This window comes from Protopterus annectens, chromosome 1.part2 (assembly GCF_019279795.1).
Source record: "Protopterus annectens isolate FY-2018-M chromosome 1.part2, PAN1.0, whole genome shotgun sequence".
Classification (NCBI taxonomy): domain Eukaryota; kingdom Metazoa; phylum Chordata; order Ceratodontiformes; family Protopteridae; genus Protopterus; species Protopterus annectens.
Window position 1 is genome coordinate 83,590,298 of NC_056727.1, and position 24,470 is coordinate 83,614,767.

A 24,470-nucleotide genomic window follows, 5' to 3' on the forward strand; every position below is an offset into this window, starting at 1 on the left:
TACAGACATAAGAAAACAGGAGAGACATGGGCCTAGTGCAGTGGAAATGGGAAAGTTTGTCCACTATTGTAATGAGCCTCTCTCAAGCCACTGAAAAGTCCTTCAGTCTCCCAGAGATATAAAGCACTTCTGCTTTGGCTGGCTCCCAAAGGTATAAAACGCTGCCACTTTGCTGACCTCCCAGCATAAAACACTGCTGCTTTGGTCACCTCCCAGTGGTATAAAACACTGCCCCTTTGGCCGCTTCCTAGTGGCATAAAATTCTGCCTCTTTGGTCACCTCCCAGCGGTATAAAACTCTGCCAATTTGGTCACCTCCCAGTGGTATAAAACACTGCCTCTTTGGTCACCTCCCAGTGGTATAAAACACTGTTACTGCTGCTTTGGTCTTCCCCATACAAAAAAGTAATGATGTATATATTAGGTCCATATTAGGAGATGTATATGTCCTATTTCAGCAACAATACAAAGTATAAGGAAGAGGATAAATGAACTGTATTTTTTTTGAGTCTTGAAGGAAACTGTAGAATATATTCCATGTATATATTGGGACCATATTAGGTCCTCTGCTGTTTTTTCATTCATAACGACCTTCATCTTTTTCTACCTCTCTCTTCCTCTGCATTCAATAGATGATGACTCTACTCATCATCTGTTCAGGTACATCCCAAAACGAACTTCATACTCTTACACAAAAAGCTTTTAGCACAATAGAAGAATGGTTTTCTAACCACTGTCTTCTCCTCAACCCCAAAAAACAAACTTCTGCTCTTCGCACCCTCCCACTTCTCCACCCCTCTACATTTCACACTCATATCCAGCAATGGTACCATCATTTCCCCAGACCCCACCACTAAACTCCTAGGTATTACTATTGATAACCAACTAAATTTTGACACACACATAAATAATACTGTTAAGACTATTAACAGAAAATTCAGATCCCTATACAGAATCAAACCTTTCCTTACTCTAGAAGCCAGAACCACAATAGCCAGAACTCACTTAATCTCTACCCTATTATACACTTCCCCCATATTTACCAATCTTTCCAAAAATAACCTCAACAAACTCTCTAAATCATATAACAACATAGCCAGATTTGCGACAAACTCTCCCTATATAACTCATCACTGTCAGAACCTTAAACAACTAGGTTGGCTTGAACTCCCCCACCAACTACAATTTAACCAACTCACTATAGCTCACAAAGCCCTACATCAACCCAATAGCACCCCAATTCTTTCCACCCTCATAATGCCATATAAGAGCCTGAAGAATCTACGCTCCTCAAACAAATTATTGATCCTCACTACCCTATCAAAAAACTCAGCTGGTGACTCTTTATTTTCTAACTCTGTGGGTAAAATATGGAATCTTTTACCACATGACCTAACTGCTCAGACCTCTCTTCAACTATTTAAAACTAACCTAAGACTTTTCTTCACTAACCACTGGTTATGTTCTTGTACCAATCCTGATTAATTCTCTGACCTCACAGTATCAAATACTATCTGTTTTTTATTATTTTATATGCTTGTATGCATGTATGTATTTGTATCTATATATGTATTCTCGTATGTTTTTTAATATGTTTCTTCATATATCTTATAAGTTTTGTGGAGCTTTTCTCCCCGGGCCTCTACTGAAAATGGATATGTATTAAGTTAGACTAGCCCAGTCAACAAATGTAAAATAAAATAAAATAAATAAATGCACTGAGAAGAAATGTAATCCTTACACATACAACATTGTGCAGACATAGACACAAACACACACATACACACACACACATATTTGATATAGTATTGATATGAATTCAAAGAGTAATTTAATATTGACAGTTAAATACACACACAGGCATGCACACACACACACACACACACACACACACACACACACACACACATATATATGTATGTATATATATGTATATATATATATATATATATATATATATATATATATATATATATATATATATACACACACACACACATACTGACGGATAGGCCACTTTTGGTGACTATGGACTTGCTTCCTATAAGTGATGCGAGAAATCGACTGACAACTAGTAAGCTTTATTAAAGTATAATGTGATCTGAAAAGCTACAAGAGTGTCTTTGAGATGTGCCACCATGTATTTGAAATGTCACAGGTGTAAATACCCTTTTAATGCAGAACATTGGCTAGAATAGGTTCATAAGTTGGCACTAGGCTATCAGCCCTAGGGCCTGTACAAGCCTAGCCATAACAATTCCCTGGCTATTTCTTCCCACACTATTTACTTCCCTGGAACCCTGTCTAGCAGGGTGACTGATGCGATCCCCATGGTGAATTTCTTTTCTCCCATCCAATCATCAAGGTTGCTTTTGAAGAGGGCCAAAGAGGCATTCTGCTTGACATGTATGGGCAGTCTATTCCAGAGTCTGGGGAGTCTCTGGATCAAGAACCTATCCCTCCAGCATGTTTTGTTTATTGTGATGACAAGGTTTAGATCCTTGGAGCATGTGGCTCTGAGGGATTGGGATTTTTTTAAGTGTAGCAGGTCCAACAGCTCTGGGTTTGACATTGCCTTGTATGTTAAGCAGAGATCACCCCGGAGCAGATGATATGTGACAGTGTATAGCTGGAGTTTTTTAAGGCGGTCAGCATAGGGCATCTGCTTTAGGCCTGTGATTCTTTTAGTGAGGTATTTCTGCGGCCTTTCCAGTCATTGCAGATGTCTTGAGAGGTACATATCAAATGGGGTGTTGCATTCTATAATGGGTCTAATGAGGGATGAATACAGTGGGACAATGACCTCCTTTTTTTCTGGATGAAAAGCCCTTAGTGATGAGGTGTGCCACATAGAAGGATTTCCTGACTGTTGTGGCGATTTGGTTATTGAAGGTGAGACCACTGTTCACCTATGTCCCTAAGTCTCTTATCACATTTTCGGTGTTTAGTGTACTGCCACCTATGCAGTAATTCATGGGAACATGTTTTTTCCCAAAGGGGATAACTATACATTTCTTGGCATTGAGCTTAAGCCAATGGCTCTGGCACCAAACATCTGTTTCTGTAAGGCCCTTTTGTAGGGTATCCACATCATTTGTGGATTCAATAATGGCTCCCAGTTTGCAGTCATCTGCAAACTTTGTTAGCCAGAGTCCCTTAGTGTTGGCATCTACTTCAGAAAAGTAGATGCCAAACAAGAGAGGTCTCAGGACTGAACCCTGAGGTACTCCACTTGTCACTTGTCTGGAGATGGATTTGGAGTCAGCTACTTTTACAGTGTGGGTTCTGTCAGTAAGCCAGTTGGCAACCCATCGAGTGATGTAGGGATTAATGCCCAGCTTAGTATGTTTATCTATGACTCCAGAGTGGGGGATGGTGTCAAAGGCCTTGGCAAGGTCCAGATAGTCTGTGTGGACTGCCTTACCCTCATCCACAGCTCTGGAGACTGATTCAACGAAGTCAATCAGGTTCAGGAGACAAGAGTGGCCTTTCGCAAACCCAAACTGGGAGGGGTCCAGTGTTAGAAGGTTGCCAATTTCTTTGTTTATAAGTTCCATGATAATACATTCCAGGCCCTTGCAGATCAGGCTCATCAGACTGATGGGGTGGTAGTTCCTGGGATCCAAGGTGGATTCTTCCTTGTGGAGTGGGATAACTGTAGCTGTATGCCACTCACTGGGCATGAAACCTGAGGTGAGGGTATGATTAAACATGACACGTAGGTGAGGTGCCAGTTCATTTTGTAGTTCATTTAGTACATAGCCCAGGATCTCATCTGATCCCATGGATGCTGTATTCTTAGCTTTGGAGAGTGTGTTTTTTACCTGTGTGGCCATTATTACCAGAATTTGGCAATCTTCTGGTACTGAGATGGGGCATTTAGGGGGTGAGAGGGGGATGAAATTGGCACTGAATCGATCTGCTAGGATATTGGCAATATCCTTGGGATCGGTATATTTAATGCCATTCTGTTGCAGCTCAGAGCAGATCTGAGCATTGCCATTTAGATTCTTGACATAATTATAGAATGCAAATTTTTTATTTTATTTTCTTAACTAGCTTTGGAGGATTTTATGAAGGATCTCAGCTTCTTACTGAGGCTGGTAAGGGAGCTTTTTGCATCCTGGGATTTTCCTCTTTTCTGCAACAGTTTCTTCCTTTTGTTATAAAGTTTGTTTATGGCAGGAGATCACCAGATTGGCTTCCTTTTGTTGGAGGAGAGCATCTTGGTTCTATTTGGGATGGCATGATTCATTCATGAGTGGATGTGCTCATACAGTGCCTTAGTGTAGGACTCAGCAGTCGAACTTTCAGTTCCCGTCTGCATGGGTGTCATGAAGTTTGTAACTTCTGACTTGAGTAGCATGAAGTTGGCTTTGGAGAAGTTTTTTATTGAGGTTTCGTTACTGGGGGGTGGGGGTGGGATGTGGATGTTAAGGGTGATTAGCTTATGGTCTGACCTGACCAACGAGGGGGTGACCATAGGTGTGGAGCATCGATTTCCCATGTTGGTAATAACCAGGTCTAGGATATTGGAGCCCAAGGTGGGACTATGGAATAGTTGATCCAGAGCATTGGAGTTTATGAATTCCAAGAACCGTTGGGCAAAGGTGTTGGTACATGAGTAGTTTTTCCAGTTAATGGCAGGGTAGTTGAAATCACCCAGTATTAGGGTGCTTGGTTGTATATTAATATTTTCCAGTATGTTTAGAAAGGTGTAGTGAGAATCTTGGGGCATGGTGGGGGATCTGTAGCAAGCTACAATTTGGATTGCAGTCTTACCTAGTGTTAGTTGCACCTGGAGAAATTCAGATGCATTGTGTTGGACAACTAACCTGGTGGTGTAAATATCCTTGGTGAATATGGACACTCCTCCACCTTTAGTGTTTCGATCCTGGTTTGGTGGCCGAAAAGTGTGGTAAGAGTTGTAGCCTGATATTGCAAGGGTGCTCTCTGGAGCCGTGAACCAGGTCTCAGTTACTGCTCAGATATCAATGTTCTCCATTTTTAGGAGTGCCTCAAGAGAGTGCATTTTGAGGTTTAGACTTCTAGTATTGAGTAGCATTACCTTCAGATTTTGCATGCTTGTACCTGTTACCGTGGTGGTTTTGCCCTTTGAACTTTGCCTAAAAACGGCACTATAGAGGTGGCAGGAGCCTTAGCCAGTAACCTGAATCCCAAGGGCAACAGGTGCAGACCATCTCTGGCAAAGCATCGTGGTCTGTCGATCATGTCGTCCCAAGCAGACAGATACTGGATCCCCTTTGAATGACACCAGAAGCTTAGCCAATTGTTGAAGTCAATCATTTTGTCCATATACTGTGGTATCATTTTGGGCGAAGGCAAGATGCTACTCAGGGCTAGGCTAATACCTGCCTGGGCCACATGATCTGAGAACTCTTCCATGTCTCTTCACATGTACTACATGGAGGTACGTCTCAAGTCTTTCACTCCAACATGGACAATGACGAGTCATATTTGTACTTGTTGTGGAGTGACTTGAGTGCATGAGTTATGTGATGGATCCTGGCACCAGACAGGCAGCTCACTGTAATTTTCTCCTTGTTCAGTCTGGTGAGTGGAACATCAGTTTGCCTGACAGTAGAGTCACCTATGACTAAAGTGTTAGGTACGTTATCTTGCCTTAGGGGCTGTTGCTGGGTGGCACACTGGTATTGTGAGCTATGTGACACTTTGGTCGTGATTGGTGTTTGTTTGTGTTTCTGCTTCGGAGGTCCTTGCTGCTTGGGCAGGTTACAGTTAAGGGCCTCCACATATGTGGATTTAGTGTTGCTATGTGTGGGTGTTGGTGGTGTGAGTTTTGAAGGGCTATGTGTTGCTTGAGGTGTAGTGTGGGTGTTAACCTTCTCCTCTTGACTGTCTAGCACAATCATGGGTAGAGAGAGCTTTTCTTCCAGTTTGGCTATGTAAGTGCATCTCTCACAGGTTGTAGTGTTGGGTGGTAGGAGGAGAGGGTTGTCTGTGTACATGTGTCAATTGCTGCATTGCCCCAGTATGCCCGGATTCACCAGGTGAACAGGAGAAATCAATGGAAGCTGACTATTGGACATGCCTGGTTTGGTTCTTTTTTTGAAAAGTACAGGAACTGTTTTCCTTTACCTTAGCAATGTACTTTGCAATTATAGGCTGTTTAGTGACTATGATTAGTTTTTCCTTAATAAGGAGAGTTGAGTGCTTGTATCAGTTTAAAGCTTCCTAGTGCTTTCCAGCAGCTATTATAACAAGTGCTAGTCACAGGGATGATTAAAGGTAAGATGAAAAAAAAATGGTTTATCCTAAACACTGCAGTGTGCACTAGAGAAGTTAGATGTTAAAGTAGATAACTTAAGTTTTACCTGTCTAAAAAGGTAAGTTTTAGTGGAGAGTCACTATTTTTAAAACAGCAAGATAGATTGAAAGGGGGTGATCACTTTTGTATTCCGGTACTATGGAATACAGTAGAATGGCCAATAAATTTAAATAGTTGAATGGGGAGTGATGTCACAAAATTATAATTTTGTGCTTACTCACACAAGCCAGTGAAAGCAGAGAGGAAATGGGATATATGGTTAAATTAGCATAAGAGGCAGGCAACTAGAAAGACAGCGGAATTCAAAAACACAACAGTGACAGGCTGGGGGGGGATTTCTGCCCTTTTCACAAGAGACAGAGCTGTGCTGTCTTTTGAAGTTTTAATATGCAGTTAAAAGCAGAACACAAGTAAAACACAAGGTAAAGAAAACAAATCACAGCACTCAGAATATAAAAAGGCAATAAACTAATACAAAATACAGCAAATAAAAAGCAAATCAATGTTTCCCTCACAGCAAAGTGTAGCAGAGTCTGAGTGAGCCTTTCCAATAAAGTTCTGAAATGTTCTAATTTACCCCTTAAATAGAAGGTCTAGTTCCGAGCTCCACTCCTTCACTTCACAAATGATTAACCTTAAGTGACCTCTTCTATCTTATGTATGAGTCCTTAATTGATCAGTTCTAATTTCTGCCTGACTCACAAGAGACAGAGCTGTGGTGTCTTTTGAAGTTTTAATATGCAATTAAAAGCAGAACACAAGCAAAACACAAGGTAAAGAAAACAAATCACAGCACTCAAAATATAAAAAAGGCAATAAACTAATAAAAAATACAACAAATAAAAAGCAAACCAACATTCCCTCACAGCAAAGTGTAGCAGAGTCTGGGTGAGCCTTTCCAATAAAGAATAGTAGGGAGCAATGTACAGATGTCACTACCATGAGGCCTGCAGACACTTTTTTCATAATTTCCTTATGAGTCATGACAAGCTAAAAGCAATGTAAGTTTCTGTCTGTGCTATACTTAAACCTGTGTGAAGAAAATTATCTCAGCCTGCCTCCATTTACAGACACTATTCTCCCATAATAGATGAAAGATATAGTTTGTCATAAAAGTATATGTCCTGTGATGGAAACTGTTTGGTGAAACCAGTTAAGTCTTTGTTTTAAGAAGATGTGGTCACATGTCTCTTCTTAAATCAAGAAAAGCTTTTATCTGAAAGTGTAGTTATATTTATACCATTTTTAGTACTGAGTAGAAGTGTTTAGTGACTAACCATACTTATTTTTGTCACATGTGCTAGCTACCCAACTCATTTATTAAGCCAATATGTCTCTTTCTTGAAATATTCTATTTTGCTCAGTTGTACTCCTATAAAATGTTTTAGAGTCTTTCATGTAGAGTAGGCACTTTTTTTTTTTTTTACTTTTAGTGGACCTTTTCTGCCCTCTGCCTTTGTCCTTCATAATATTTGACTCTGTTGACTGTAGAGCAGTGACGGGAAAGGTTAAACACCTCTTGTATAACAAAATGCATTGTGAAGCTTTGGTCAGGTTACAAAACAATGTATCAGAATAGTGGATAGAAAAAGTAAAAATTCATTAAGGGTAATCATTGGGTCTTACTTAATTTAACCTCCTTTTCAGTGAATGTTCAACTTCTAGTATTGTATAATAGTCACATGTAGTGATAGTTTAATACAGCAGCCATTGTTAATAATTCTAAGGCAGCCTAAAACCACATAAGTCCACAGAGAGGTCTTGGATGCAGGTTACAGAGACTATAATAATGTTTAACTTTAACAAATGCAAGTTAAAGTACATGAGGTCAAGTAAGATTGGCCATGCTTGTACCCTGCAGGTTAAACATTTAGCTCAAGCTGCGGAGGAGAATGACCTTGTGAATAATCAGATAGAATTTTGTCATTACTCTCGAACAGTAAAAATGTGGTGGGTATAGCTGATGACAGCACAAAAATGCTTATCATTATTTTGCACACTACCATTATCTATCTCTGTGTTAGATATACATTTACTTGTTTATTTATTTATGTAAATCTTGCAAGCAGTATTGTCCACTTAGGCAAGTGGATTTACACTGGATGTCAAGTCCAAAAAATAGCGTAAGTTACAAAACTGCAGCAACAAAATTAAAAACAAATATAGAAAAGAATGAGTTACTTCAGAGTAACAACAAAAGACACTGTGAAATTATTTTTTAAGGTAACAGAGATTATATGTACAGTTTCTTTTTTACTTCTCATCTTTATGTAGTATTAGTATGACTGCTGCTGCCTAATGTACTTTTGTATTATTATAGTTCTTGCTGCTATTGTTATTAAAATCTATGCTTTAATTAATGGGGCTTTTCTTCCAAGGGCTTTTCTATGAATGGGGCTTTCTCACTCAGACTAACCAATTAGACATCAACAAGCAAGTAAATAAATGTGATTAATAAATCTGAAATGAACTCTAGAACGTGTTGGCTAAATACTACAGTTAGACATTTAAACTGGCAGTGTCATAACCTCTACAAATGTATCTTTTTATTAAGAAAGGTAAAAATAGACGACAAAGAGCGAGGAGTCATGTGCATCATGTGTAGTCTAGCTAAAGTGAACTTTAAAACAAACATTCAAGATATGTTATAAGCAGTCCTAGTGATTATGAACAAAACCTTCATCTGATCTGAAATGTTTTTTCCTCACTATTTTAAATGTGTAAACCCACTCTGCAGCTCTTTTATAAAGATGACTTGAGAATAATGAATAGTTAGATGGCTCGCACAGTCACAGAGTAAGTAAACAAAGACCAAGGGACTCAGAAGCAGACATACAGGATGATGTTTGTTAGCAGCTCATATCCTTCGTTTTCAGGATTATACTGTCAGACAAATTAGTCTTGTGGTCTCAAGTAAAGAACACATGTATGAAAGGCAAAAAAAAGACATCTTCTAAAAGAGTGCATTTTGGCATTGTCTGTACAGGATACATATACTAAAAGTATAAAACTGATGCATATTTTGTCTTAGGAGCAAAGCTCTGTACCTGTTTTTCTTCACTTAAAGACAACAGAGACACTGCTTAGTTGTGAAAGAATATTAAGAGATGGATAATTTTATAGAATGATACAGGACTCAATATACTATGAGTGAATTTTTTGTTGGAGGAGTCTGGATTCAGATGGTACTTCAGTTTGGTTTTGACCTGAGAAGGTCATGGACATTAGGTACAGTGTCTTTAATATACTGTATACTCTCTGTTGAGATTATCATAAACATTAGGTGCAATATCATTCATATACTGTATACTCTCTGTTGAGATTATCATGGATATTAGGTGCAATGTCTTTCATATACTGTATACTGTGTTGAGATTTGCATGGACAATAGGTGCAATGTCTTTCATATATGGTATACTCTCTGTTGAGATTATCATGGATATTAGGTGCAATGTCTTTCATATACTGTATACTCTCTGTTGAGATTATCATGGACATTAGGTGCGATTACTTTCATATACTGAATACTCTCCATTGAGATTATCATGAACATTAGGTGCGATGTCTTTCATATACTGCATACTCTCCACTGAGATTATCATGGACATTAGGTGCAGTCTCTTTCATAGACTTTATACTCTTTGTTGAGATTATCATGGACATTAGGTGCAATGTCTTTCATATACTGCATACTCTCTGTTGAGATTATCATGGACATTAGGTGCAATGTTTTTCATATACTGTATACTCTCTGTTGAGATTATCATGGACATTAGGTGCAGTGTCTTTCATATACTGTATACTCTGTGTTGAGATTATCATGGACATTAGGTGCGATGTCTTTCATATACTGTATACTCTCTATTGAGATTATCATAGACATAAGGTACAATGTCTTTCATATACTGTATACTCTCTGTTGAGATTATCATGGACATTAGGTGTGATGTCTTTCATATACTGTATATTATCCATTGAGATTATCATGGACATTAGGTGTAATGTCTTTCATATACTGTATACTATCTGTTGAGATTATCATGGACATTAGGTGTGATGTCTTTCATATACTGTATACTCTCCACTGAGATTATCATGGACATTAGGTGTGATGTCTTCCATATACAGTTTATTCTCCATTGAGATTATCATGGACATTAGGTGTGATGTCTTTCATATACTGTATACTCTCTGTTGAGATTATCATAGAACTTAGGTGCATGTCTTTCATATACTGTATAGTGTCTGTTAAGATTATCATGGACATTAGGTGCAATGTCTTTCACATACTGTATACTCTCTATTGAGATTATCATGGACATTAGGTGCGGTGTCTTTCATATACTGTATACTCTCTGTTGAGATTATCATGGACATTAGTTGCAATGTCTTGCATATAATGTATACCCTCTGTTGAGATTATCATGGACATTAGGTGCAATGTCTTTCATATACTGTATAGTCTCTGTTGAGATTATCATGGTCATTAGGTGCAATGTCTTTAATATTCTGTATACTCTCTGTTGAGATTATCATGGACATTAGGTGTGATGCCTTTCATATACTCTATACTCTCTGTTGAGATTATCATGGACATTAGGTGCGATGTCTTTCATATACTGTATACTCTCTGTTGAGATTATCATGGACATTAGGTGCAATGTTTTTCATATACTGTATACTCACTGTTGAGATTATCATGGACATTAGTGCAATGTCTTTCATATACTGTATACTCTCTGTGGATATTATCATGGACATTAGTTGCAATGTCTTTCATATACTGTATACTCTCTGTTGATATTTTCATGGACAGTAGGTGCAATGTCTTTCATATACTGTATACTCTCTGTTTAGATTGTCATGGATATTAGGTGCAATGTCTTATATATATTGTATACTCTCTGTTGAGATTATCATGGATATTAGGTGCAATGTCTTTCAAATACTGTATTTTCTCTGTTGAGATTATCATGGACATTAGGTGCAATGTCTTTCATATACTGCATACTCTCTATTGAGTTTATCATGGACATTAGGTGCGATGTCTTTCATATACTGTGTACTCTCTGTTGAGATTATCATGAACATTAGGTGCAATGCCTTTCATATACTGTATACTCTGTTGAGATTATCATGGACATTAGGTGCAATGTCTTTCATATACTGTATACTCTCTGTGGAGATTATCATGGACATTAGGTGCGATATCTTTCATATACTGTGTACTCTCTGTTGAGATTATCATGGACATTAGCTGCGATGTCTTTCATATAATGCATACTCTCTGCTAAAATTATCATGGACATTAGGTGCAATGTCTTTCAAATACTGTATTTTCTCTGTTGAGATTATCATGGACATTAGGTGCAATGTCTTTCATATACTGCATACTCTCTATTGAGTTTATCATGGACATTAGGTGCGATGTCTTTCATATACTGTGTACTCTCTGTTGAGATTATCATGAACATTAGGTGCAATGTCTTTCATATACTGTATACTCTTTTGAGATTATCATGGACATTAGGTGCAATGTCTTTAATATACTGTATACTCTTTTGAGATTATCATGGACATTCGATGCAATGTCTTTCATATACTGTGTACTCTGTTGAGATTATCATTAGGTACAATGTCTTTCATATACTCTATACTCTCTGTTGAGATTATCATTGACACATATAATGTATACTCTCTGCTAAAATTATCATGGACATTAGGTGCATTGTCTTTCATATACTGTATACTCACTGTTGAGATTATCATGGTCATTAGGTGCAATGTCTTTAATATTCTGTATACTCTCTGTTGAGATTATCATGGACATTAGGTGTGATGCCTTTCATATACTCTATACTCTCTGTTGAAATTATCATGGACATTAAGTGCGATGTCTTTCATATACTGTATACTCTCTGTTGAGATTATCATGGACATTAGGTGCAATGTTTTTCATATACTGTATACTCACTGTTGAGATTATCAGGGACATTAGTGCAATGTCTTTCATATACTGTATACTCTCTGTGGATATTATCATGGACATTAGTTGCAATGTCTTTCATATACTGTATACTCTCTGTTGATATTTTCATGGACATTAGGTGCAATGTCTTTCATATACTGTATACTCTCTGTTTAGATTGTCATGTATATTAGGTTCAACGTCTTATATATATTGTATACTCTCTGTTGAGATTATCATGGATATTAGGTGCGATGTCTTTCAAATACTGTATTCTCTCTGTTGAGATTATCATGGACATTAGGTGCAATGTCTTTCATATACTGTATACTCTCTGTTGAGTTTATCATGGACATTAGGTGCGATGTCTTTCATATACTGTGTACTCTCTGTTGAGATTATCATGAACATTAGGTGCAATGCCTTTCATATACTGTATACTCTGTTGAGATTATCATGGACATTAGGTGCAATGTCTTTCATATACTGTATACTCTCTGTGGAGATTATCATGGACATTAGGTGCGATATCTTTCATATACTGTGTACTCTCTGTTGAGATTATCATGGACATTAAGTGCAATGTCTTTCATATACTGTATACTCTTTTGTATTATCATGGACATTAGGGGCAATGTCTTTAATATACTGTATACTCTTTTGAGATTATCATGGACATTCGATGCAATGTCTTTCATATACTGTGTACTCTCTGTTGAGATTATCATGGACATTAGGTACAATGTCTTTCATATACTGTATACTCCCTGTTGAGATTATCATGGACATTAGGTGCGATGTCTTTCATATAATGTATACTCTCTGTTGAGATTATCATGGACATTAGGTGCAATGTCTTTAATATTCTGTATACTCTCTGTTGAGATTATCATGGACATTAGGTGCAATGCCTTTCATATACTCTATACTCTCTGTTGAGATTATCATGGACATTAGGTGTGATGTCTTTCATATACTGTATACTCTCTGTTGAGATTATCATGGACATTAGGTGTGATGTCTTTCATATACTGTATACTCTCTGTTGAGATTATCATGGACATTAGGGGCAATGTCTTTCATATACTGTATACTCTCTGTTGATATTATCATGGTCATTAGTTGCAATGTCTTTCATATACTGTATACTCTCTGTTGAGATTATCATGGACATTAGGTGCAATCTCTTTCATATACTGTATACTTTCTGTTGAGATTATCATGGACATTAGGTGCAATTTCTTTCATGTACTTTATACTCTCTGTTGAGACTATCATGGACATTAGGTGTGATGTCTTTCATATAGTGTATACTCTCTGTTGAGATTTTCATGGACATTAGTTGCAATGTCTTTCATATACTGTATAATCTCTATTGAGATTATAATGGACATTAGGTGCAATGTCTTTCATATATTGTATACTCTCTGTTGAGATTATAATGGACATTAGGTGCAATGTCTTTGATATACTGTGTACTCTCTGTTGAGATTATCATGGACATTAGGTGCCGTGTCTTTCATATACTGTGTACTCTCTGTTGAGATTATCATGGACATTAGGTGCAATGTGTTTCATACACTGTATACTCTCTGTTGAGATTATCATGGACATTAGGTGCAATGTCTTTCATATACTGTATACTCTCTGTTGAGATTATCATGGACATTAGGTGCAATGTCTTTCATATATTGTATACTCTCTGTTGAGATTATAATGGACATTGGGTGCAATATCTTTGATATACTGTATACTCTCTGTTGAGATTATAATGGACATTAGGTGCAGTGTCTTTCATATACTGTGTCTCTCTGTTGAGATTATCATGGATATTATGTGCAATGTGTTTCATATACTCTGTACTCTTTATTGAGATTATCATGGACATTAGGTGCAATGTTTTCCATATACTTTATAGTCTCTGTTGAGATTATAATGGGCATGCTCTCTCTAAAGCAAAAAACACAGCATCAATGGGACCGGACGGTGTCCCCGGATGTGTGCTACACGAACTCAATGAGGAACTAAACCCACACATAAGGCTGCTGTTTAATCTTAGCCTTACTACAGGATCATGCCAAAGAATGGCGTCACAACTGTGGTCCCACTCCACAAAGGCGGTGCTTCTACGGACCCTGGAAATTACCACCCCATAAGCTTGACGAGCCTTGTCTGCAAAGCTATGGAGAGGATCATAATGGAACTCATAAATAAAGACATTGGGGACCTACAGACACTGGATCCTACCCAATTTGGCTTTGTCAAGGGCAGATCCTGCCTCTTGAACTTGGTCGACTTTTTCAAAACAGTCACTAAGGCCATTGATGAGGTAAGGCAGTTCACACAGCCTACCTTGACCTAGCAAAAGCGTTGACACAATACCCCACTCGGGCATCATAGAAAAGCTCACCAGCTTAGATGTAAACCCATATGTCACAAGATGGGTTGCAAACTGGCTCAAGGACAGAACACACAGGGTTAGAGTTGCTGGTGCCATGTCAGACTCTAAGCCGGTCACGGCGGTGTCCCACAGGGCTCAGTCCTGGGCCCCCTCTTGTTCAGCATTTATTTTTCTGAAGTGCAGGCAAACATAGGGGGATTGTGGTTGACAAAATTTGCAGATGACTGCAAACTGGGCACCATAATTGACACTCCATCAGACACAGAAATCCTCCAGAAAGGTCTCATAGAAATGGATAACTGGTGCCAGAGCCATGGCCTTAAGCTAAATGCCAAAAAATGTATAGTCATACCCTTTGGGAAAAACAAGGTAACCCCTAATTACCACATAGGTGGTAATCCATTAAACACGGAAGAAGTTATCAGGGACCTGGGGACCCAAGTTGACAGTAACCTCTCTTTTGACACTCACATTGCCAAAGTGGTTAGGAAGACCTTCTACATTGCCCACCTGATCATGAAGGATTCACATCCAGATCAGGAGAGGTCATTGTACCCTGTACTCTTCACTTATCAGACCAATGATTGAGTACAATGCCCCATTGAATGTACCTTACCCGACATCTGCAGCAGTTGGAAAGACCCCAAAGTTCCTCACCAAAAGGATAAAGGGGCTCAAACATATGTCATACGATGCCCGACTGAAGAAACTCCAGCTCTATTCAGTCGCATACCGTCTGCTCAGAGGTGATCTGTGCCTGACATACAAGGCCATGTCCAACCGAATTAATGGACATGCTCCACCTCAAAAATCCAAATCCACCAGAGCCACGAGAGCAAGAGACTTAAACCTCAACACGGATATAAATAGGGCGTGTTGGAGGGACAGATTCATCACCCAGAGACTCCTACACTATGGAACATAATCCCAGTCCATGTGAGGCAGAGCCCCTCACTGACTGTTCAAGAGAAATCTTGACGAGTGGATGGGAGATCGTAGGTTTACCCCGGGAATCATCTCTGTATCACTGCTGGACAGAGGCACAGCAAATTAATGGGTATAGTATTCTCATCCTAAGGGGTGGTGAAAGCCACACACACTCTGGCTAGGCTTATAAATGCCCTAGGGCAGATAGCCTAGTATGAACCTATGAACCTATGAACCTATTAGATGCAATGTCTTTCATATACTGTATACTCTCTATTGAGATTACCATGGACATTAGGTGCAATGTCTTTCATATACTGTATACTCTTTGTTGAGATTATCATGGATATTATGTGCAATGTCTTTCATATACTGTATACTCTCTATTGAGATTACCATGGACATTAGGTGCAATGTCTTTCATATACTGTATACTCTTTGTTGAGATTATCATGGATATTATGTGCAATGTCTTTCATATACTTTATACTCTCTGTTGAGATTAAGAACTGTAGGAGGAATAAAAGACTTTTAAGCAAATGTGTGAATATTTTGCATCTTGATGTTTCTAGTGTCAAGAAAATAAGAAGAAATTCCTGGCTACTGATATACTATGTTTTTTAAATAGGCAGAATGCCTGTTATTGCATGCACAGCATTTTTATATCTCTCATTTCTACACCCTACACATTTTTTGAATTTCTTCATTTCCTTCAGTGCCCCCTTCTGCATCCTACTTTTTTCAAATCAATGCAAATAAAATTATAATTTGTATTTATTTATTTTGAAAGATATGCATACATTATTCAAAGTTTACATTTATTCAAACCAAAAATAGAAAAAATAAAAATGGTTAGCAATTTCACAACTACACTAGTTGCTTCATTAGACACAGTAGTTTAACATAATAAAACGTATATAGAAGATGCAATAAAGTCAGCTGACAGTCCAATAGTCACATGTTCCAATGCTTATAAATGTGTAACAATAAATATATGTAAATGTATATATACATAAAAACATAAAGAAATATGCAGTAATATACTAATAAATAGTTAAAACATTATTATAAATATAAAATACTTAATTAAATACTTAAAAATATAATAATTTAATAATTCTAGTGCTTCAATGGTCTGGCTTTTAATAAAAAGTTTTAAGGAACTATTTCCATTCAAGACGTGATATTTCTCAGCATTCAACATAAGAATCCATTTTTGCTCTATGCTTTCTGTAGTATTTTCTAAGTCACCTCCCCGTCTATTTGAGAGGACATGTCGAATAACAAAAAACTTAAAAGTATGAGACAAATCAGTTTTTCTAACATGATTTGCCAGCGCACTTGTTTCTTTACAATTATTTATATCTCTAACATGCTCAAGGATCCTGAATTTCAGGACCCTATTAGTTTTTCCTACATAATATGCAAAACATTTTTGACAGAAACAAAAATACACAACATTAGCAGTCCTACAATCAGCATAGCTATAACTGGTTATAGTAACTTTACCTAAAGGATGAATAAATGGCTTGTCGCTATGAATATATTTACATGCAGTACAACGTCTGCATGGAAAAGTACCAACACGTGTAGAAAAATCAACTCTATTAGGTTCTGTTCTATAATATAAATGTTGCTTTAAAGACTTGTTATTCCTGAAAGAAAATAACAGAGTTTCACTGATTATATTAGTCAACTCTGGTACTTCTTGAAGTAAATGCCAATTTCTCTTTATAATCTTTGTATTTTCATTAACATTGCTAGAATATTGAAAAACTGCTCGAAAATTATTAGTTATGCAAATAGCTAAACGGAGCTATGACAGCTCCAAATAAAGGATGCATACAGTTGATGAAGCATGACATTTATAAATGTTTAAAAATATAAAAATTTAACTTTTTTCCCCCAATCTCCAATGTTTAAGCATAGCGCAGTGCCCCAATGTGCAGCGCATATAAAAACAAGAAAATAATTTAAAAAAAGCCAAAAATAGGCATTTTCACTAAAAATCTTATTCTGCCATGCAGGTGAATGGCAGGCTGAAGACAACATGGCCACTTAGTAGTGGTTGCTAAGGGGGAGAGGCTCAGTGTCAGAGATGTAACCATGCATTTGTAGGCAATCCTATGCAAATAAGGAAAAGGATAGTGGATCCCAATTTTCCCCAGCATGTGAGCCATGTCCCAAGAGTGTAAGAGTAGGAGTAGGTGAGTAATACAGTAGAATATAGGTGACATCATGAGGGTGTGTGTCAGACAGGTTGTAAGCTAATTGGAGCACAGTGGCTTATGTTTGCTTATAGTTGCTCAGGATTGCAAGATGCTTGCCTACAGTTGTCCTATTTGAAAACCTCAAACCAAAGGTGCACAATGTTAAAAGATAGGAAACTCCTTGCAAACATGCACACAGCATTTGCACGCATGTGCACGCATTTGCGCTTGTTTGTGTGGCGCTTCCCCTCTGGCAGAAACAGAAAGGCAAAAGGAAGGAAAAGAAGTAGGAAGTTAACCAAGGAGAACGAGCAGAGCTGCCAGGTGAAATATATCAAAATCAGCCAATTACACAGGCAGCAGACTAGCCCAGCCCAGCACTTTAAACTCTGCAAACACCATTCCCCCCCTGTTTTTTCCCAAGAACTCTGCAACACTGCAGTATATAAACAGAGAAAGCTTAAAAAGCGTAAGTCAGACAAACTGTTAGGGGTTGCTCTTGCTATCATAAACCAACATGTGCAAGGTGCTGAGGATGGTGATGTTGTGAATGCTGCTGAGCAACCCACACTGAGGAGACGGAAAAGAGTGTACAGACCCAGGGTAACCTACCAGGGGCTACATGAGCTGGAGATAGTGGAGCGCTATAGGGTGGACAGAGACCTCCTACAGCAAATTGTTGAGCTGTACCAGCCATGCCTCACACAAAGAACCAACAGAGAGGAACCCATCCCAGTGGATACCAAGGTATGTGTTGGCATAAGAATACTAGCTACAGGTACCTTCCAGAGACCAACTGGTGATATGATGGGGATTTTACTGGCATCAGCTTCCAGGGTACTCCACCAATTCCTGGATGCCATGTCAGCACATGCCAGTGAGCATATATATTTCCCCAATTCCTATGAAACATTGGCCAGCAATATGCATCTTTTCCACCAAATAGCAGGATACCCTGAGGTAGTAGGTGCAATAGACTGCACACATATGCATCAAAGCACCACCCGGTGAGTAGTGGTGGTGGCTAGGGTCTACATCAACCACAAGGGCTTCCCCTCCATCAACTGCCAGGTCATGTGTGATGCCCAGGGCATAATAATGAATGTGTGTGCTGGCTGCCCTGGAAGCTATCACAATTCCCTCATCTGGCATCTGATGCAGCTGTACCAGAGATTTGCCAATGGGAACATCCTTGATGGTCACCTAGTGGGGGATGCTGGATAGGCACTTGAGCCGTGGCTGATGACACCCATCAGAAATGCACACACACCTGAACAAGAACTCCATAATGAGGCACACGCACAAACAAGAAACATAATTGAGCATGTGTTTGGGATGCTCAAGTCATGGTTCCGGTGCCTGGACACATCTGGTGGAGCCTTGCAATACTCACCAACTACATGCACCCAAATTGTTATGGTATGTGCCATGCTACACAATATGATCCTGCAGAAACAGCTGCAGCAGGAACAGCATGGGGCAGAGCCAAACAGCCACCTACCATTGCCAAGGCCTGCACAGACACAGCGTGACTCAGATGAGGAACAACCTGAGCCTGTACCCAGTAGGCAGAAGGAGGCATGCCCAATATGCCCTGGCCTTGGCAAAGAGGCAATGCATAGCATGACTCAGTAGGAACCGTGGAAATGACACCTCTCTCTGACTCGCACATACAGTAAAAGGGATGCCTAAATTGACGCTACCCATTTTCAAACATGTATAGGGAGTGTACTATGTGCATCCGACAAAGGCAGCTCTGCAGCACCACCTGAGGCATGAGTGCCCTATTTTAAGCAATATAAAGGACTGCTAAGCACATTTTACCAGTATTGAGCATATTTAAATCCAATTGCACATAACTGCGCACAGCGCTAACCAGTGCAACGTCGGGCAACGTTAAGCAAAGTTGGGCAATGTTGGGCAAAGTCGGGCAAAGTCAGGCAAAGTTGAGCAAAGTCAGATAAACACGCTCACACCTGCTTTACTGTTCCTTAACCAGTCAGGTCTGCCCAGCAGGAAAATAAAAAGCAATGACAGGGCTCGAACTCAGGATACTGTGCACTATAGTCACAGTACTGAACCACTAAGACATGACAGCATTTCAATGGACAGACACAACTTATGTCACTCACACATACCAGTTCGGGGGGGGTCACATACCTAACAGTCACTGCCAGCAGGATAATTGTAGAGAAATGCAAACACAAACAAATGCTGTATCATGCCCTCTGAAGAAACATATGAGTAACCTCCCCCCAGGCCTATGCAGACAAATAATAGCAGGCCAGGCAGTGTGATGTGGGCTGGGTAGGCTATGAAGTCACAAACTAATATGCATGTAATTGGAAGCTAAGGTCTGTAGTACAGTGGTATGCCTCAAGCCAGTATGATAGGCAACAGTACAGACTGAAATGGTGTACCTGACATAGCAGTGCAAGCCTAGCAAATGTGTATAAGTGTCAGGTGTACCCCTCATCCTATGTACACCCACAGTAACAATCAGGTGTGCCCCCCGGGTCAAAATGTACAAATAATAGCTGTCCCCCCTGTATGTAGAAATTTTGATAAGTCTATGCAAATTGACTCATAGAAGCCCTCCAGGCACAGCGTGCCTCCTGTCGATGTACAACACAAAGGTGAGCCCTGAAGTAAAAAACAACTTGAATTTTCACACACATATATAGTACATATATGCCCATAGTGGGCATGCTCACACACTTAAACAAATTTAGCAAATGTCAGTCAACAACATACTGAAAGGTCATACTGGGCATCCTCACACACTTAAACAAACAAAGCAAATTTCAGTCAACAACATACTGAAAGGTCATACTGAACATGCTCACACACTTAGGCCATGTCTGAGTACAGCAGTGGGCCACAGATATCTGGCAGTTGCAATTCTTACTCCAGACACATGTCACTATTCACCAATCCTGCCTTGCACACACAGTGATATGAAAATAGACCCATATAATATATTGGACCCCTGTCATAATCAAACTATGTAATACAAGTACTTACGTTGTTCAAAGAAAGTGAAAATCCAAGCAAGATCAATAAATCTCCAATCAGTATCTTCAAGAAACAATGAGCACTTCTAACATTATCCAAGCCATGTTCTGGCAAAAATATTGCCAAAGAGTCCATAGAGAACCATGAAGCTTTCTTTAGCTATGTCATAAATATCAATGTAAACTCATATATGTTCTGAGTGAGTGCATAGTGTAAATGAATACATGTACATGACTGACATTGCCAACATCTTGTCAGACAGGTTCATACATATTTTCCCACCTCTCACTGACAAAAGGGCCCATTACCATACCTGGAGATTGTGAAAAGCCAGAAATCACATATACAATGGTTAAACAGCTCTATCAAAACCTAAAAATACAGTGTCTATGGGATGACGTGGTGTCCCTGGCTGTGTCATATGTGAACTCCAAAACAAACAGACCCTGCACCTGAATTGTCTGTTGAGACTCACCCTCTGTACAGGATATGAAACTGTTGAATGTGTTACAGCAATGTTTGGCACACTCCACAAGTGTTGGTGCACAACAGACCATGGGAACTATTGTCTTATAAGCTTAATAAGCCTGATCTGCAAGACCTACAAACACCCAACCTTACCCATTTTGGTTTGGTCAGGGGCAGATCATAACCTAAACCTGTTAGAGACAGTTTTCATGGCAGTCACCCAGGACATACATCAATGAAATAAGCTCCACACGGTCTACATAGAACTGGAAAAGCCCTTTTTCAACATCCCACACACACATGTCGTATCCACAAAATCAACAACCTGTGCATACACATGTATGTCATCTGATGGACTGCCAACTGGGACACAGATAGATCCCACAAGGTAAGAATTGTGGTCTCCCTGTTGGACTGTAAGCTGGTAACAACTGCTGTCCCCCATGGCTCAGTCCTGAGACCCCTCCTGTCTGGTGTATGCTTTTCAAAAATACAGTCAAACACATGAGGTGTATGGTTAGCAAAGATTGTGGATGACTGCAAAAAGGTTGTCATAATTGATGTTTGGGACAACAGAGATATCTTTTAAAAGGGCCTCAGTCAGACAAATGTGGTTTCAAAATTATGGCCTCAAGCTACAGTTATACAAATACCACATAGATGCCAACACCCTAAATATGGAGGTAATAATAAGGAATCTATGGACACATGTGGATAGTCATCTCTAATTCCAGAAACACATTCAAAAGTAGTTAGAAATTCATGCTATGTGTTCCCACAAATTGCCAAGGTCTTTGCATGCAGGTCAAAGGAGGTTCCCTCTACTCATCAGTCATCAGATCCATCAGAGAATATCATGGCATACTTGTGATTAATCTGACTAGGCACCTTCAGCAGCTGGAAAGACCACTGAAGTACCTCAACAAGAGGATTACTGGCCTCAAACTGTTGCCCCATGCAACATGACTGAAGTTAACTCAATCTGTACTCTGTTGCATACTGTCTACTCAGGCGATCTCTGCCCAACAGACAGATCCATGTCCACTGCAGAACTGATGTACATGCTCTATCTGAAGTAAACCCAAGCTCACTGTGCCACATGCTCTAGGGATATCATCATCACAACAATAAATAGAACATTTTGGAGGGATGCATTACTAACTCATAGACTTCCCTTGCTTTGGAACAGGCTCCCAACCTACATTAAGCTGAGTCCCTCACTGACATTCTTCCAGAGGAACCTTGATGAGTGTATGTGAAACTGAACTGTCACACCATGGATCACTTCATCAGCTCTATTACACAGCGGCCTAGCCTAGGGAACTAACCCCATGTGTGGTGATAGCTGCACACTCTGGCCATACTAATATATGCCTTCAGTCAGGCAGCCTATATATATGTAGACAGGACACAGTATAATAAGCTAAAGATGGATGGGCAGAGATGTGTGTAAGAGGGTGACCATGACAGGGAGCCATCCAGGACTGTCCCACCCAGCACACATCCCAATGGCACAAAAGACATGAGGTGCACATCCCACCCACTGTACATAATAGCCACCAGTATCTGTAAGCATTACAGTGTATGTGGTGCATGTGCCTGCTGTACAACATGGCTATACAATGAAGTACACATCTACCATCTGTAGACATGTACCTGTCACATAGGTTCATAGGTATGTAGTAGACTATCTTCACGAAGGCATATATTAGCCTAGGCAAGTTGTGCAGCTTTCACCATCGCATTGGGTAGTCTCCTAAGCCCTAGTTCTAATAGTTAGTACCCTAAGCTCCTTTCTAGTGGGGCTGCTGATGTGATGCCTGGAGTGAATTGTCTGTTTCCCATCCACTCATCAAGGTTCCTATTGAAGAGTGTCAGTGAGAGGCTCTGTCTGATGTACATTGGGACTCTGTTCCACAGTAAGGTAAGTGTCTGGGATGGTACTCTATCCCACCAGCATGTTGTATTCATTGTTGTGATGAGGTTCATATCCCTGGAGTGTGTAGTGCGACTCAATTTTGTTATCTGTAGATGGAGCATGTTCAACAGTTATGTGTTGGACATGGCTCTGTAGGTTAGGCAGAGTGTGCCTCTGAGTAGGCGGTACACAACAGAGAACAGATTTAGTTTTACCAATTGCGTTGCATAACACAACTGTTTGAGGCCTGTAATCTTCTTGGTGAGGTACCTCTGTGGTCTCTCCAGCTGCTGGATATTCTTAGTCGAGTACATCCAAAATGGTGCACTGTAGTCAATGATGGGTCAGATGACGTAAGAGTAGAGGGCCACCACTACCTCTTTTGATCCTGATGCAAACCCTTTGTTGATTAGGTGGGCCACATAGGATTTCCTAATCACTTTGGCAAAATGGTTGTCAAAGGAAAGATGACTATCTACATGTGTTCCCAGATCCCTTATTACCTTGTCAGTTTTTAGGGGGTAACACTTATGTGGTAGTTTGTGGGTACTTTGCTTTCCCCAAAGGGGATTATTATGCATTCTTTCACAGTGAGCTTGAGGCCATGATTCTGACACCACACATCTGTCTCATAGAGTCCCTTCTGGAGAATATTTGTGTCATCAGGGGAATCTTTTATGGCAAACACTTTACAGTTCCCAGCAAAATTAGTCAACCGCAACCCTCCTGTGTTGGCATGTACTTTTGAGAAGTCTATACCAAACAGGAGGTACCCCAGGACTGAACCCTGGGGAACACCAGTTGTTACCGGTGTAGAGTCTGACATGTAGCCAGCAACTCTTAATCTGTGGGATCTATCTGTGAGCCAGTTTGCAATCCATCTTTTGATGTATGGATTCATGCCCAGGTTGGTGAGTTCATCTATGATACCTGATTGGGGAATGGTGTCAAAGGCCTTAGCGAGGTACAGGTAGGCTGTGTGGAGCTCCTTTCAATCCTCTGTAGGCTGGGTAACTGTCTCAAAGAAATTCACCCAGTTTAGGAGGCGTGATCTGCATTTGATGAAGCCAAACTGGGTGTGCTCAACTGTGTGAAGGTTCCCAATGTCTTTATTGTTGACTTCCATTATGATTGGCTCCATTGCCTTGCAGATCAGACTTGTCAAGCTACTACAGCATGAATGCCAAGGGTCTTTTGTGGCCCAACCCTTGTGGAGTGGGAAGAACATTGCTGTACAACATTCTATGGGTACAT